Below are 16,739 nucleotides of genomic sequence, written 5' to 3'. Positions count from 1 at the left end.
TTCTGGAGTGAGATGAAATCTCAGCATTGTTTTAATTTGCATTTCTTGAATGACTGATGATGTTGAACATTTTTTCACATATTTATTTGCTATTTCTACTTCATCTGAGAAGTGTTTATTTATTTCAGATGCCCATTTTTGTACTGGGTCTTTAAATTTGGGCAAGTCTGATTATTTTGAATTCTTTATATATTCTAGATATTAGTCCCTTGTTTGAGGAACAGCTGGCAAAAAATGTTTCCCATGCTGTGGGTTGTCTCTTCACTCTGTCAGTGGCTCCTCTTGCCATGCTAAAGCTTTTTAATAAGATGAGATTCCAGTTGTTGATTCTTTGTGGTATTTCCCACACAGTTTGAGTTTCGTTCATGAAGTCTTTGGCTACTCCTATGTCCTCAAGCGTTCTACCTATTTGCTCTTCCAGCAGATTTAGTGTTTCTGTTTTAATATTTAGATCTTTGACCCATTTTGATTTTAGGTTACTGCATGATGAAAGATATGGGTCTAATTTCAACTTTTGGCATTTGGAAAGCCAGTTTTCCAAGCACCATTTATTAAAGAGGCTATCTTTCTTCCAGTGAAGCTGTTTGGATCCCTTGTCAAAGACGAGGAGGCTGAATGTGTCTGGTGTTGTTTCTGCACCTTTTAGTCTGTCCCGCTGGTCCTCAGGTCTGTTTCTTTGCCAGTAACATGCTGTTTTTAATCACAGTAGCTTTGTAGTATACTTTCAAGTTGGAGATTGTGATAACCCCTGCCTTGCCTTTGTTGCCCAGAACCGCCTTTGTTATTCTAGGTCTCTTCTGGTTCCAAATGAATTTTAGGATTTTTTTTTTCTAATTCTGTGAGATATGCTATTGGGATTTTGATTGGGATTGCATTAAATCTGTATAACAATTTTGGAAGCATGGCCATTTTCACTATATTGGGTCTTCCTATCGAAGAATAAGGGATGTCTTTCCATTTTCTGATATCCTCTTTGATCTCCTTTTTCAGAGTACTGCAGTTTTCAATGTAGTGGTTTTTAACTTCCTTCATTAGCCATTTCTTGGGATACTATTCTTAGGTATTTCATTTTTTTGGATGCTATTGTGAAAGGGATTGTTTCCCTAATTTCTCTCTCCATGAGTCTTTTATCCACGTGCAGGAAAACTATTGATTTTTGTGCGCTGACTTTGTATCCAGCTACGCTACTGACTTTGGTTGTCAAATCTAGAAGTCTTTTCATGGAGTTTTTAGAGTCTTCTATGTGGATTATCATGTCATCCACAAATAATGATAATCTAACTTCTTCCTTTCCTATCCTTATTCCTTTTATTTCTTTTCTCTTGTCTCATTGCTCTGGCTAGAGCTTCCAGAACTATATTAAAGAAGAGTGGTGACAGTGGGCATCCTTGTCTTGTTTCTGATTTTAGAGTGAAAGCTTTCAGTTTTTGACCATTTAGTATGATGTTGGCTGTTGGTTTGTCATAGATGGCTTTTATCAGATTGAGATATAGACCATCTATACCAATTTTCTGTAGGTTTTTTTTTTTAATCATGAATTGGGTGTTGGACCTTGTCAATCTTTCTGCATCTATTGAGAGGATCATATTTTTGTCCTTGGCTCTACTGATATAGTGCATTACATTTATTGATTTGCTTATGTTGAACCATCCCTCCATCCAAGTGGATGAATCCCACTTGGTCAGGGTGTATGATCTTCTTGATTTACTGCACTCTGTTTGCCAGTATCTTATTGAGGATTTTTGCATTTATGTTCATTAGGGAGATTGGCCCGCAGTTCTCTTTTTGGGTTGGGTCCTTCTTTGGTTTGGATATCAGGGTGATGCTTGCTTCCAGGAATGAATTTGGGAGTAATGCTCTCCTTTCAATTTCATTAAAGAGTTTGAGGAGTAGTGGCATTAGTTCTTCTCTAAGTGTCTTGGAGAATTCAGCAGTGACTCCATCAGGGCCTGGGCTTTTCTTTGTTTGTGGGTTTTTAGTTACATCTTCAATTTCATGACTGATATTATGTTATTCAGAGTTTTTATATCTTCTTGATTCAGTTTTGGTAATTCCTATGTATCTAGGAATCTGTCCATTTCTTCTGTATTTTCCACCTTATTAGAACACAGGTTCTCCAATCAGGTATTGATGATCTTCTGGATTTCTGCAGTATCTGTTGTAATTTCACCCTCTTCACTCCTAATTGCATGGATTTGAGTCTTTTCTTTCCTTTTTTTGATAAGGTTGGCTAAGGGTTTGTCAATTTTATTTAATCTTTCAAAGAACCAACTCTTCAAATCATTGATTCTTTGTATTTTTTTTTTTTTTAGTCTTTATTGCATTGATTTCTCCTCTGATTTTTATAATTTCCTCCCTCACATGAGCTATGGACTTGACTTGCTCTTCTTTTTCTAGAAGTTTGAGTTCAACATTAGGTTGTTTATGTGAGCCTGCTCTGTTTTCCTGATATGTGTATTCACTGCTATAAATTTCCCTTGTAGGACTGGTTTCATTGCATCCCATAAGTTCTGGTGTGCTGTACTGGCATTAATGACGTTCTTGTCACTTTCTGCAGCAGCTCTGGAGTCCTCTTTCCTGAGTGTCTTTAGTTTTGCTGTCATCTGCCTTGATATCCTGACTCAAAACATTTCCCTTTTGTGGTTATTTTGACTTTGGGAAGAGCCAGAAATCACACAGTGCCAGATCTGGGGAATATGGTGGATGAGGACACAGCGTCATGTTTTTATGATCTGCCTTTCCATTGGATGGTGCTCAGCAGCAGCAGTTACTCTATCTTTTATCACACTGCATAAAGAAACCCAGGAAGGAGACTCCAGAGCTGCTGCAAAAAGTGGTAAGAACCATGGGATGAGTGCATGGGAAGGGGAGCATGAGCCAGAGTCACAGCAATGTATTTTTACTGTAATTTTTTAAAATTTAAACTTTTGGGTCGGGGATTTAGCTCAGTGGTTTTGCCACCTGCTGCGCAAGTGCAAGGACCCAAGTTCATTCCCTGGTACCAAAAAAAAAAAAAATTAAACTTTCACTGTATATTTTGACCACATCACATATTTATAATCTGAGGTCCTTGCTCAGGAAGCGGATCCTGAGCCCGAGCTGGGACCCCAGTCCCAGGGAGCCCTGTGCTCTGGGAGAGGCTGCGGCTGTGCCCGCTGCCCTGGGGTCCAGGAAGCTCGTGGCTGTGAGTGCTGCTGCAGAGTCAGCATGGTGCAGGTGCTGACTGTCATTTTGCTGGGAATTACGTGGGCCTAGGCTCCTGTCTCCCTGACTTCCACCAGTGGGATGCTTCCTTTTGTACTTATTCTTTGGAGGGAATGGGCAGCGGCTCCAAGGTGAAGGACAGAGGTGGTATAGTCAGAAACACACACACTGGAAAGGAGCTTCTGAGTGGAGAAAACACAAGACAGGGAAACAGCTTTTTGAGAACATGAATACCTCCTATTTATAGAGCTCACAAGCATGGTCTGGAGTCGGAAGCAGCTACCAGGGCTTCCAGGCTTTATGCATACAGAGTAACCTACAAAGAACTTTCAAAGTGGAGGCCAAAGGTCTTGAAACGGATGCCCGAGGCTGCTCTCAAGATTCTGTTTGGTGCCCTGGTGTTTAAAAGGACGCCGAATGCGGTGTGTGTAGCAGGTCTGACACATGGATATAGCCTTTGCCAGAACGGACTTCTAGGCGATTTCCTGATGATTTTGTGTAAGTTCTGCATTTTGTTTTCCAGAGGTCCAACTCAGGGGCTGCAAAGAAAGAAAGACCAGCCATCAGCACTGTGTCAAGAAAGCTTTCATCCCAAGTGTTTGTGCTTGGGTAAGCCCAGAATCGCAGAAAAGCTGGGGTCAGCGCCGCCTCACTGAGGATCACAGCCTGTTCAGGCCAACAGAGCCTTCCCTTCGTCCCGTTTCCGGCTGGGAGGGGAAGGTAGAGATCTCGGGGCTTCACCAGCAGTGCGGGCTCCCGTAAAGAGTCTGGGGCAGCCTCCAGGTGCGGGTGGGGCTCGCCTGCCTGGTTGTGGACAAGAGTCTGGCAGCCTTTCCTGTGGGCTCAGTCACAGGCCTGCTGCATCCCTGTCACTGTCCTCTGAGGTCCATCAAACGTCCCCGGCATCAGGTTAGATACAAACGTCCTCGTCGTCCTTTGCATGGAGTGGTGCTGGGCAGTAAGTGCGCCTGTGCTTGGCCACGTCAGCTCCTGAGGATAAAGCTGCAATGGGAGTGTGGGGATGGACGCCCACAGCAGTAGCGGGATGTGCGGCGAGGCCGTGGTCGGGGGCCGCTGGTCTCCCGGGCTGCTTCCGGTCAGGGCCTTGGAGCCTTTGGCCTCTGAGCCTGTTGCCCCTTGTGCAGCTTGTCCTGTGGCCAAACTGTGTGACTGGGGGCCTCATCCCTGGTGAAGGCTTGACTTGGCTTTGGAGTTCTGGGCTGTGGACACTGCCCGGCCCACACGGACGTGGGTGGACTGGGGCACCAGCTTTGCCATGTTCTCCAAAGGCCACCACTGTGGTCATTGTCGCACTCCCAGTCCACACATGGCAGGAAGCCTGGGCCTCCATAGTGCACAGCTGGTGGCTGAGCGCTGTCTTCAGACTCTGCCTCGCTGTCTCCAAGTGCAGCTCCAGGCACCAGACAGGGTGGCATGGGCATCTGGAAGCCACCTCTCCCCACGCGGCTTCTGCCTCCTATGGGGTCCCCTCCTCACTCCTCCTGCCATGTGCTGCAGGTCAGGATCTGATATCCACATGCAGCCCAGGACAGCATCTTTCTTGAAGCCAGGTGTTAGTGCAGCGGTTTGCCAGAAGTCACCAGGTCACTTGGCCCGGCCCCCAGCTGCACCCCCGGGCACGGTGACTTATTCTGCACAGAACTATGATGATCCACAGCTAAGCTCCTGTAAAATGCACGTGTTGATTAATCAGATGCTATTTATTGAGGTTCCCAAGTGGAAGTAGCAATGAGTCTCGCACAGGTGTTATCAACTGGGAATAACAGGAAGACTTCCTGTCTCATGGAGCTTGCATATCTTGAGGGGAGGCAGGCAGTGTGTTCAAATCACACACAGGCCCATGTGAGTAGAGCGCTCCAAGGCCAGGCCCGGCATGGTCTCCTGAGAAACTCACAGGAAGCCCACTCCTGAGTAATGGTTTGGATAAACTCAAACCAAGAGAGGGAGAAGACAGCTTCCAGGAAGACAAAGCATGTGCAAATGTCCTGGGGTGAAGAAGTCCTCGGGAACCTGAGAGCAAGGTGAGCAGCAGAGGGTGCCTCCAGGACTGGGGTCTGCAAAGGGCTGGTGGGAAACCACTCGGCGACCCTGCTGTCACACGGGTCATCTCTCCTGGCCAACTGCAGAGCTGGAGACTAGAGCCTCTCCCCTGCGGTAAATACGGTGACTCTTACTGGGCATTTGCTAACTGGGGTGGCCCAAGCTACGTACATGGATGAAGTCCTTTATGAAGCATCTTTCTTGGGCTGCATCCCAGCTGCCCTGGAGCTGTGTGAAGAAAATGTTAGCCTGGCATGGAGGCAGAGGCCTGTAACAGCAGCGTGCTGCGAGGCTGACGAAGGAGGATCATGAGTTTGAGCCCAACCTGGGCCTTAGTGGCTTACTGAAACCCTGTCTCCAAAGAACAAATCAGCTCAGCAGGGAGACCCAGGCTCTGCTCGCTCCACTTCAGGCTGAGTCCCACAGTGCTGCCCAGCTGGGGAAGGATTTGCACGTTTGCACGTGGTTAGACGCAGCCACCCATTTTTGGCATTTGTTATCAGCCCATGTTTGCAGCACATGCTGATTGTGTTTGCAGGGAGAGTTGGGGGTGGACAGGACACATCCCAGTTCTTCATGTTTACCTCCCTCGCCATGTGCTTCTTCCAACTCCCGGTCCCCTTCCCATCTACACAAGCTCTACTTTTAGCATTTTCCCCTTCAGTTCTTTCTTTCCATGCCCTCTCCCTTCCTTCTCTCCCATCTCCATCTCTCTCTCTAAATATATATACATATGAAATTTAAGTTTTGAGTTTCTTAATGAGAAACCATGGGATACTTAAGCTTGTGTGTCTAACTTATTTCGTTGACTATTATATCTCAAAATGCATCCATTTTCCTAAAAATGCCTTGTTTGTCCCTCTTTATGGGAGAGTAGCACTCCACTGTGTATAAATATCACATTTTCTTCATCCATTCACCTGCTGATGGACATATAGGCTACTCCCAAGATTTAGCTATTGTGAGTTGTGTGCTGCTGTAAACATGGGTGTGCATGGATCACTGAGTCAAGATGTCTTTAACTCTTTCAGAAAGACACCTACAGGGGGATAGCTGGGTCAAGTGGGATTTCTAGTTTTAGTGTTCTGAGGAATCTCCACACTGATTTCTACAGTGGTGGTACCAGTTTACATCACAACCAACCACGTTAGAAGGGTTCCTTTTCCCTGCAGCCTGGCCAGCATTTGTTATTATTTGATGCTGCCCCTTTTACAAAGACCTTGCCACCTGATTGTCAGTAGCGGTTTGTAAGTCTTCATCGCCACTGGAGCGAAAACTGTCCACAGACGCGGGCTCTGTGTTGTCAGAGGGGTGGGATTTCCCTCTATGGTGTCCCCGCATTAATTCAGCACCCTGTTGCTACTAAACAGCCATGCCATTCGGTGTGCTCCTCATGTTCCAGTCACGGGGGAGGAGAAGGTGCTGTCCCCAGCCCGAGCATCCTGAGGTGGTCCTCCAAACAGCCAGGGGAGACCATGGCGGGGCCAGGCTCCTGGACACAGAATGGAGGACATCCAGGGTGAGGGTGGCAGACACCTGTCACCTGGGCTGAAGGAACGGGGTGTGAAGCGGCTAAGCGACGGATCTCAGGTGCAGGTGTCATGGCAAGATGGCCTGGGGCTGTGTGAAGGACACTGGGACCTGCAGACGGAGGACGCTGGGTGGGCAGGGATGACTGCAGGGTGCCCCGGTGCTGGTACCAGCTGCCCGGGCTGAGGGTGGTGCCCGGCAGCGCCAGGTGGGACTTCTCTTTCAGCAAAGAGGGCAGCATTGTGTCCTCCTCCTCGCTCCCCTGCCCTCAGGCCCCACCCATACCACTGCCTGCCTCTGTCCCTGCCCGGTGTGGCAGGGCCTCAACACTCCTGAGCCCCACCTGTCTCCTGCTTCCTCTTGCGGGACACAGCTAACACCATGTGGACGCTGGGGGTTAGGTCAGGCAAACTCTGGGCTCCTTTTGGGGACTTCCCCCCATCTGGCTTTAAATTGCCTTGTAATTCCTCTCTTTTCAAAACCAATGTTCTCACCCTTATCAAATTACTATCAAACCACAGTTTTAGTCAGGACATTCTCCCGTGAAACAAAACAAAACAAACAGACACAACTCTCAGATTTATAATGTCCACAGTACATGCCAACTGCCTTTGCCAGGTGTGCAAGGGCCTTCTAAGTAGGTCTTGGACCCCACTTCCGGCTCACCTAATTCACTTGGCTGTGTGATTGCTATTTTCTTCAGAGCTAACAAAATGACTCCTTTCTGGTGATCTCAGGTGACTTCTATTTGCAGTCAGCTCCAGCCTTTCTCTCAACTTTTGCCCAAATTCCAGCACCTTTCAGCCCTAAGGCAGCACCAGCCTCCCTTATGGACCCTCCTTGAATCAGTCCCCTTCTGAGCCATCTAAGCTTCAAGTCCTCCCCGCACCTTCCCTCCTGTTGGAAACACCTGGCAGGACCCAGGGAGGCTTTGATGTGAGAATCAGGTCAAAACCTGAAACCTCTCCTCCAGGATGTCGCCAAAAGCAAACACAAAGATTTTGAGAGGCTGACTGGATAAATGAATATGGGAAGTGCCGGTCAGTTGTGCCCTGGCCCTTGGCTCAGGAGGGAGCCTGCCCTGGGTGGGTCCTCCAAGGGAGGGGCAAGTCAGCTTACACCGTGCTCTTCCTGCGTGTCCACGGGTAGCTCGGGAAGCAGACTCCTGCAGTATTGCAATGGACCTGTACTTTCTCCTGGACGCCAGCTCAAAGTGGAAGTTTTTAGTTTTGCAATGTGTATCGAGACAGGAAAAAGCCTTCCAAGTGATTTGTAAAAACTTAAAAACTGTGTCAAGAGTTTAAGCTGGGGGATGGAGAAAGGCATTAACCGAATTTGTGATAACCCAGTTAGCATCTCCACTCTCAGGGCCACTATTTGAAAGCAGCTTCCAGCAGTCCTTGCTTACCTCATGATGGTGACTAACATTAGTCAAGAATGCACGAAAGGAAGCCAAGTGTTTAGTCAGAGAAATAACCTTTCCTGCAAAAAAATAAAATGAAAGCTTAAGGGTAAATTTATTCTTCGTCCCCGGAAGAAGAAATCCAGCATCAAATACACGAAGTGGTTTCGCGCTCTGCTGAGCTCCAGTCATCTCATTAATTATGGATGGCATTAGGTTCGAAACAAATACAAATTGTTTTGCCCTTACCTTTAGGAGCTCCTGAAGCACAGGTTTTATCCCCAGTGAGAACCGCTCAGTCCTTGAGGTGTTAGGAAAGCTGCAGTACAGTTAGGGTATCCAGAAGAGAATGCTGTCGTGGTGACACCTGATCTGCCATTGTCATAGATGTGTCATTGAGTGGGGGAGCGAGGGAGAAGGAGACTACAGTCCTCCCATCCCTGGAGATGAGGCCTGATGGTTGTGTTAGTCAGCTTTCTGATCACCAAAGCACACTCGACACTCACAACCTGAAGGAGAGGTTTAGTATGGCTCATGGTTTCAGGGGATTCAGTCCAAGGGCAGCTACTCCAAGGTAGGACATCATGGTGGAAGGGCCTAGCGGAAGATTACTGCTCAGTTTATGATGGCCAGGAAACAGGGCAGGGAACAGTGCCAGACAGGGAGGGCCAGGGACCAGACATAGTACCCAAGGTCTCCTCCATAACCACCTGGACACACCCAGAAGTGTGAATTATTAATCCCTTGGATGGCTCCCAAGCTACAAGTTGACAATTAGGCTTAACTGTCACATGGTGAAGGAAAGTGCACCCTCTGGGCAGAGATCTGCTTGCCTTTGGGCATTTTCCCATTCTGGGCTTGAGGGAGGCATCACTGATGGGTGAATGAGTTTCACTGAGCCCCATGCACCCCGCTCCCCGTTCTGGCAGCTCAGCAATGGCTGGTCCAAGTCGGCAGCGTTTGTTCCGGGTGCTCAGGACGTGGCCACCTCTGTCTGGAGAACATGGTTAAAGGGAAGGGATCCCAGGTCTAGAGGCAAATGTCCTGGGTTTAAGCCAGTGCTCCATTTGTTTCTCTGACAAACCCCTATGGGAGTGCTTGCTCTGCTGTGGACACCTTCCCTTCATTCTCTCCTTGACAACAGCACCCATGTTCCCTATGGCCCTCATGGACTATGAGGGAAACTGAGGCAGAGAGCAGCTGAATGAATGTTAGTCTCATGGCAGTTGAGGTGCTAAGCAGCCCCCGGACAGCTGCAGGGCTGTGGTGAATCCCACCCTGACTGGGGAGGATTTCCTGTGTGGACCTCCTTCTCTTCCCCCTGGAATGGGTTGTGAACATGGATGGCTCAGGGTGTGGGCCAGGAGATGGGACGCTATTCATCTGCTGATCCTCCAGAAGGCTGCTGGCTGCTCACAGAGGAGGGAGGACAGCAGTTTGGAGGTGGGGCACTGGAGAGGAAAGGGCAGCACAGATGTAACCGTGGCCATCCTCAGGCCATCCCTACTCCTGTTGCCCCAGGAACTGAGGACAAGCGGGGCCTGTGGTAGAGCACAGTGACAGGAGCCTCAGCTTCCAAATCCTAACAGTGACATCACCACAGAGAGGTTTAGAGCACATACAAGGGAAGGAGAGGACAGGCGAGAAAGAGGAGAGGGCTTCCGTCCTGGTCCTATACACGAGTGGGATTTCTTCCACATGCCCTCAGAAATATGTGCGTGTGAATTTATAGAGATTTCCATGTTAAATGACCTCTGCATGTTTCCAGAGGGGGCTCTTGAAGTATCCAGTGGTGCAGTTTTGTGAACTATTCAGGCGATGTTTGCCCTGCAGAGTCCTCTGATGCTCTCCCTCAAGTGGAGTACAAAATAAAGCTTTGAGGTCCCCAAGTCTGTTCCTCTTTGTCTGGGGGTGAGAAGTGGGAGGTGCTGTAATCCTGATGGCCCCTCATGGCCTGACCCACAGCTGCCCAGGCACCTGGTTCAGGATCGAGCAGGAGCTGGTTCCGGCCAGGAGGAGGCCCGGCCCATTTCGAGGTCAGGCTCTGCGATGCCCTGGCTCTTACCTGTCCGTCCAGCCAGTCCACACACGTTCGCGGAGTCTGCTTCGCACTGGGGACCACTGGGATTCGAGAGCATCTACTGCAGCCTCGAAACTGGACGAGATGCCTCCTCCTCTCAGACAGGGCACCTGGGAGCCAGGGCCGGCTGAGGAAGGGGCCCTGCAGGGATGGTCAGCCAATGCAGGTAGCAGGCAATGGGAACTGCCCAAGAGAAGGCAGGGGAGGTTTGGAGGGGCCAGGCAGCGCTGGGAGGGGTGGGACACGGGCCAGAGGGAGGGAGGACGCAGCACACAGGTGGGCACAGTGCGGTCAGAGCACGAAAGTTCAGGGGAGGTGGAGGAGGAGGAAGGGCCTAAGCAAGGGCAGTAGGCAGGAAGCCATGCAGGCGCTACCCACAGCATACAAATTAAGGGCAGCAGCTAAGGTATTAACAGAAATTAAAAGATAAAACTCTCAGACCATATCTATGCATATATATTAAAAGACTACTCATGTGGTGGCACATGCCTATCATTCCAGAACCCAGAAGGCTGAGGCAGGAAGATTTCTGCCAGTTCAAGGCCAGCCTGGGCTACACAGTGAGATGAGACCCTTTAGATTAACTGCCACCAACTCTGAATATAAATAGATGGAAAATCCATCCCTGGAAAAACGCAAAGAGGAAAGCTAGATGGCAGGAAGGCAGGCAGGAGGAGAGACCGACGGGAAGCTAAGCAGCCAATCAAGGTGGCATGGGAGGCGCACCGGACAGGAGAAGGTGGACACGGGGACGTGGGAGTGGAGGGCCGTGGACCCTCTGACCTGGACGCCACCTGCCGCTCTGCACGCATCCCAGCGCGACTGGGCGCGGGCACCACTGCCCTCGGGTCTGTGCTGGCCGGGGCTGGCCGGGTGCTGATCTGCGCCGAGTAGCCGAGCGTCGTCACGCTTCCCACGCGGGAGCTGGGGTGCGCGGGCTTGAGCGTGAGGCACCCGAGTCGGTTCGCGGGGCCCGTGCGGGTCACCGGTGCGGCAGCCTGCAGGTCACGTGGCCAGGGCGGGAAGGCCCGCCCGGAGGACGCTGGCGCCGCGCGAGGTCGCACCGGGAGGGTGGAGGTCGGCGGTCGCTTGGGGGCGACGGGCCCCTGTGGCTGGGATAAAATGAGGCCCAACCGTGGGGAGGCCGTCCTGGGTTACCCGGAGCCCACCCTGCCGGCAGCAGAGGGGCAGCAGACCCCGCCCGGGCCAACGCCTGGCTGTCAGCCGCTGCTGAACGGACCGCAGGAAGCCTGCCGAGGGGTGAAGCCCACTTCCGGGTGTGATAGTGAGGGGCAGTTCCAGAGATGATTGACATGTGCGCCAGCGAACCAAGGGGCAGGCCCGCCCTGACCTCAGCAGCACCACCCAATGGCCTGGCGGAGCTCAGTAGTGCGCAGGCCCGGCGGGGCGGGGTGAGCGGCCGGGTCCCCAGCACTTCCGTAAGGGCGGGGCTGCGGGTCAACCGCTGGTGACCTCAGCCCAGAGGTGAGACCTAAACTGGGAAACCCGGAAGAGCTCCCAACACCTCAGTCAGGGACAAGGGCGTAGCACGACGGGAAAGCTCAAGGGGAGGTTGAGGGAATCAGTCCCCCTCGCGTGGGAGACCAAGTCGGACAAACACCGAGGAAATGAGACTCACCGGACGGTGTCTGATAGATAACCTTCTGGTATTAAAGAATGCTGGAGGCCTGAGATCGGAGGGTCCCTATCTGCCTTCGTTGTAAGTGGTGATAACACCAAGCCAGCATCAGCGAGGAGCAAGGACAGCAAACCCAGAGGAACCTGGAACCCAACCTGCAGGAGGCGGTGGCAGGTGGCACCGGGCAGCGACATCAGGGCTTCCGGGGAGGGCAGGAGGCAGCTGCGCTCTCCTTCCGAGGAGACTGGAAGAGATGGCCCAGAAACCCTAGGAAAAGTCGTATTGTGGGCCTTGAGTGACAAAGGGAACTGTAAGAAAATGAAACCTAGAATAAATAATTTTTTAAGCCACCAGAAAACAACAAAACTCTACCTAAATAGCAATAAGGAGAAAAAAGAAACAACGATAATGTTTAACAAACAAAACAAATACAAAGTATCATAATGTCAATAATGTGAATAAGACAACTTGCGGAAGGACATTCATTCTCAGATTTGGTTGATGATGAAAACAAATACATAAAAATTTTCAGCAGTTAACCATCATGGAGAAACATCTGCCCAACAAATATATATTGCATGTTTTTTAGATAAAGGGATTTAAGGAAAGATATGCTATCAAAGATAAACCAGCAGGAAAGTTTAGGTGACCATTTAGTTAGCAGGCAACACAAAATTTGGGGCTCGGTGGTCGTAAAGGGGCCAAAGAGACAGCGACTCATTGTTTTACGCATTGGAGAGGACGGCTAATAGTGGCAGTAGGTGTGCACGTAACTCAATAAATAGATCTTGATTCTGCCAAGGTCGCATAAAGCCACCGTGAGAATAGACGGTGTGTTAGCCTAGGAGGAAAATCACCGTGAATTCCAAATCACAAGCCAGCTTGGACACCATTCTGTAACCACAATCCAATAAAACTGTAACAGAGTCACAGAAGGATTGTTTAAAAAAATCTCATACTTGGAGAAACAAAAGTATATTGAATAACCCTTGTGTTAAGAAAGAAATAAGAAGTGAACTTGGGAAATAGAACTGAATAACAACAAGGGCTCGAAGTATGTGCATGTGAGCACAAAAGGGATTTTATGGCTGTGGCTGAATTTATTTGAAACAAGAAAAATAAAAAAGCAAGGGAACTCAGCATCCAACTCAAAAAGCCAGGGGAAAAAAAGTTAAAAAGTAAACATAAAGACATGGGGGAAAATTAAAATTTGCGAAACTCAATAAGATTTCTGAAAACATTGGTAGCATAAATAACAAAATCTGTTTCTCTGAAAATTTAGAAAAGCAATATCTGCAAAAATGAAAACTTGAAAACAATTGAAAGGGGGAGCAACTGCAGATCTTACTGATTTAAAAGGAAAACAGAGTAGTGCTCTGTTGTGTGTAAATGTTGCATTTTCTTCATCCATTCCTCTGCTGCTGGGCACGCAGGCTGCTTCCAAAGTTCAGCTCCTGTGAGTTGTGCCGCTCTAAGTGTGGCTGTGTGTGGGTCACTGCAATATGGTGGCTGTAGAAGGGGAAAGGCTGGGTGCAGTGGAATTTTTACTTTTAGCTCTTTGAGGAATCTCCATACTGATTTCCACAGTGGAAACCAGAAGTATAACTAAAGAGCAAAGTAAAGATTTGTAATAGGAAACAGGGAGATGGATCTTTTGCTGATAAGAAGGGGACCAAGAGGTGGGGGAGTAAGTGGAATTAAGATGTTTTATGTACATTCACCTCTTTCCTGTGATGAAGGTAAACGTGCTGCAAATGTGTATTAAGAAAGAAAAAAATTGAAAAAGAAAGAAAAGAACACTGGGAACCATTACATTTAAAAATGTAAATTTCTGATTTTAGGCAACAGAGATATGGCTGGGGGTATTATAATCCCCAACTTGAAACTATACTACAAAGCTACTGTGATAAAAACAGCATAGTACTGGCAAAGAAACACAAGGATCAGTGGAATTGATTAGAAGATGCAGAAATGACTACAGATATGCTCAGGCACCTCATCTTTGACAAAGCAGCCAACCATCATCATTGGAGGAAAGAGATAGCCTATTTAATAAATGGTGTTGGAAAAACTGGATTTCAACCTGCCAAAGATTAAAACTAGACCCATACCCATCACCGAGCACTAAATTAAGATTGAAGTGGATTAAAGATTTAAATGTTAAGACAGAAACACTAAATTTGCTGGAAGACAAGTTAGGTAGAACTCTTGAAGACATTGGCATAGGAAAAAATTTTAGGAACAAAACCTCAGTGGCACGAGAACTTGCACAAAGAATCAACAACTGGGATCTCATCTTATTAAAAAGCTGCACTGCAAGAGAAACCACCAACAGAGCTAAAAGAACCTACAATGTGGGAAAAAATTTTTAGCAGCTGTACCTCAGACAAAGGACTACTATCTAGAATATATAAAGAACTGAAAAAAATCAGACCCCCCCAAATTCAAAGACTCAAATAAAAAACGGGCATTTAAAATGAACAGACATTTCTCAGACAAAGAAGTAAAAGCAGCAAATAAATATATGAAAAAATGTTCAACATCACTGGTTCTTTGAGAGGTGCAGATGAAAACAACCCTGAGATTCCACCTCACCCCAGAAAGAGTGGCTGCTATCAAGAAATCATCCAGTAACAAATGCTGGCGGGAGTGTGGGGAGAAAGGAACCCTTCTCCATTGTTGGTGGGAGTGCAGGCTGGTGCAACCACTGTGGAAATCAGCATGGAGATACCTCAAAGAACTAGGATTAGAGATCCCATTCAACCCAGCTATCCCCCTGCTGGGGATCTTCCCCCCAAAATTAAAAGAATCATACCACAGTGATGTATGTGCACCCATGTTCTTAGCGGCACAGTTTGTAATAGCTAAAGCTTGGAAGCAGCCCAAGTGCCCATCAACTGGAAACTGGATAAAGAAGTTGTGGCTTTTTAATAAAATGGAGTACTACTCAGCCATAAAGAAGGAGAAACTAGAGACATTTATAGCTAAATGGATGCACATTGAGGCAATACTCTTAAGTGAAATAAATAGGACACACATGTGTAAATACTGAATAGTTTCTCTAGTGTGAGAAACTGAAAGTGTAAATAAGGATACACACTGATGAAATGGCCTAATAACATATTTCTCAGATTGTGTTTCCATCGCATGTCATATGACTGTATCGAAATTTAAATTAGGGAGAAGCTTGGCTTAAGTGGAGTCCGCTAGCTAACTGGAGTATTTCTCCAGGCCATTATTTGTTCAGTGTTGGTTTGGGGGCTCTTTCTGAAACAAATCACATCCTGTGGTGTCTTGTTGGTGCTTGAGATGCTTTTATAAGTTATATGGAAAAATGTTTAAGTGCTTTTCAGTTTTGTTTCGGTTGAGCTCCACTGTATTTGAATATTATTGTAGGGTTTTTTTCCCTTGCATTGTTCTTCTTTGAATGGTTTTAATTTTTGTATGTGTGTGTGTATTTGATAATAAAGTTATTTAATTTTTTAAAAATTACATTTCTGGAAAAAAATCGTAAAATGCCAAAAAGGATCGGCATTAGAAAAGTTGAGTAGATTGTTAACCATTTGAGAAATGAAAACAGGAGCAAAGGCCCCACAAACAGACAAGAAAGGGCCAGGCTTCTTACAGCTGACTTCCGTCCACCCCGTGAGGGCAGAATCTGCACTGCTCGCAGATGGACCGTGGGTTGCCAGGACCAGAGCCTGGACGCCGCTCCTGGGACCTCAGCCTCCTGGTCCCCCCCACACCTGGCTGTACCCACTCACCCCAAGTCCATGCCTCCCTGTGTCTGAGGGCAGATCCACCCACCTGTCTCCAGCTCCCTCGCCCTGGTTCTCTGCCCCCTCCACCTGGTCCTGGCTGCTTGTCCTTGCCTGCCCTTCACTCTCTTGCCCCACCTCGCTCTGTGACAGCCACTTGTCTAAGCACAGCTGAGCCTAACTTCCTGCCCAGCCCTCGCCTGGGTGACCCAGCCGGATTGCCTGTACCATCTGGGTCTCCAGAATGCAGTAGTTGCAACCTCCACCATGTGGCTTGGCAGGTTTGAGGTGTGCCCTGAACCCTTGCTCTTTGATCACCCACACAGCTGTGTCCCTCCTGCCCTGCGCTGCTTCCTCACTGGGCTGTGGAGCCCCCCGCAGCGCGTTCACAGCTCCCAGCACCCTCCCACCTCCTCTGGACAGGGGTTGGGTGCCTGCCTCCCTGCTGGGACGGAGGAGGCTACTGATTCCAGTTCATGGCCAGCTCTCTGTTTCTGCTCCGTGCTGCCTCTCCGCCCTCCTGCCCACCCCCAGGTGTCCCGTCCTCTCTCCCCCCTGCACATCCCTTTCCCCTCTCCCAGGTGATCCACGGAGCCTTCTTATCTGAGGAAAGCCCAGCTATGCTCGCTTGTCCTGCTGCTGCTCCATGCTTCTCCGGTTTCCCTACAAGGCGAGCTCTTCGAAGACGCTGGCTGCCTGGCCTCCTGGGCTCCCCCAGCTCAGCCTGGTGGTAAGTGGTGCCACAGTTCTGGCCCCCCCTGTGTCACTGAAGGTCCCCCCCCCCCACCGGGTGCTTCTCTGGCCGGCTGTCACCCTCCCACCTGACCCGGCGTGTGTGCTCTGTCTCTAGCCAGGTATCCTCCATGAGGTCCAGTCTACGTGTTCAGCTGCTGGCTGCATGAGTCCATCGGCTCCAGTTGGACACCGACATCGACCCTTCAGGATGGCCCTGGCCCATTCTCCTCCCCTGGGACTGTCCTTGGGTCCTTCCCTGCCCAGCTGGTGACAGCTCAGTCTCCAGCCTCTCTTCCCTGGACATCGCCGAGTGCTTCCCCCTCACACCAC

General features: G+C 49.0%; 1 long non-coding RNA gene across 12 annotated transcripts; it reads right to left on the bottom strand.

The window, feature by feature from the left end:
- Nucleotides 1-2,296: 2,296 nt before the first annotated feature.
- LOC106010589 (uncharacterized) lies at nt 2,297-11,549 on the bottom strand. Of its 12 annotated transcripts, none has more exons than XR_002387386.2 (3): nt 8,447-11,549; nt 8,204-8,277; nt 2,297-8,100 (listed from the first exon to the last, which is right to left on the bottom strand). It is a non-coding gene; the product is annotated as an uncharacterized LOC106010589 (long non-coding RNA). The 12 variants fall into 12 exon arrangements; XR_001184349.3 differs by having other exon boundaries at nt 2,297-6,757; XR_002387387.2 differs by having other exon boundaries at nt 2,297-5,493.
- Nucleotides 11,550-16,739: the final 5,190 nt, after the last annotated feature.

Source organism: Heterocephalus glaber, unplaced genomic scaffold (genome assembly GCF_053883595.1).
Source record: "Heterocephalus glaber isolate CG9 unplaced genomic scaffold, H.glaber_assembly_v1.0 deba00001579, whole genome shotgun sequence".
Lineage (NCBI taxonomy): Eukaryota > Metazoa > Chordata > Mammalia > Rodentia > Bathyergidae > Heterocephalus > Heterocephalus glaber.
This window is presented reverse-complemented; position numbering and strand designations above follow the sequence as displayed.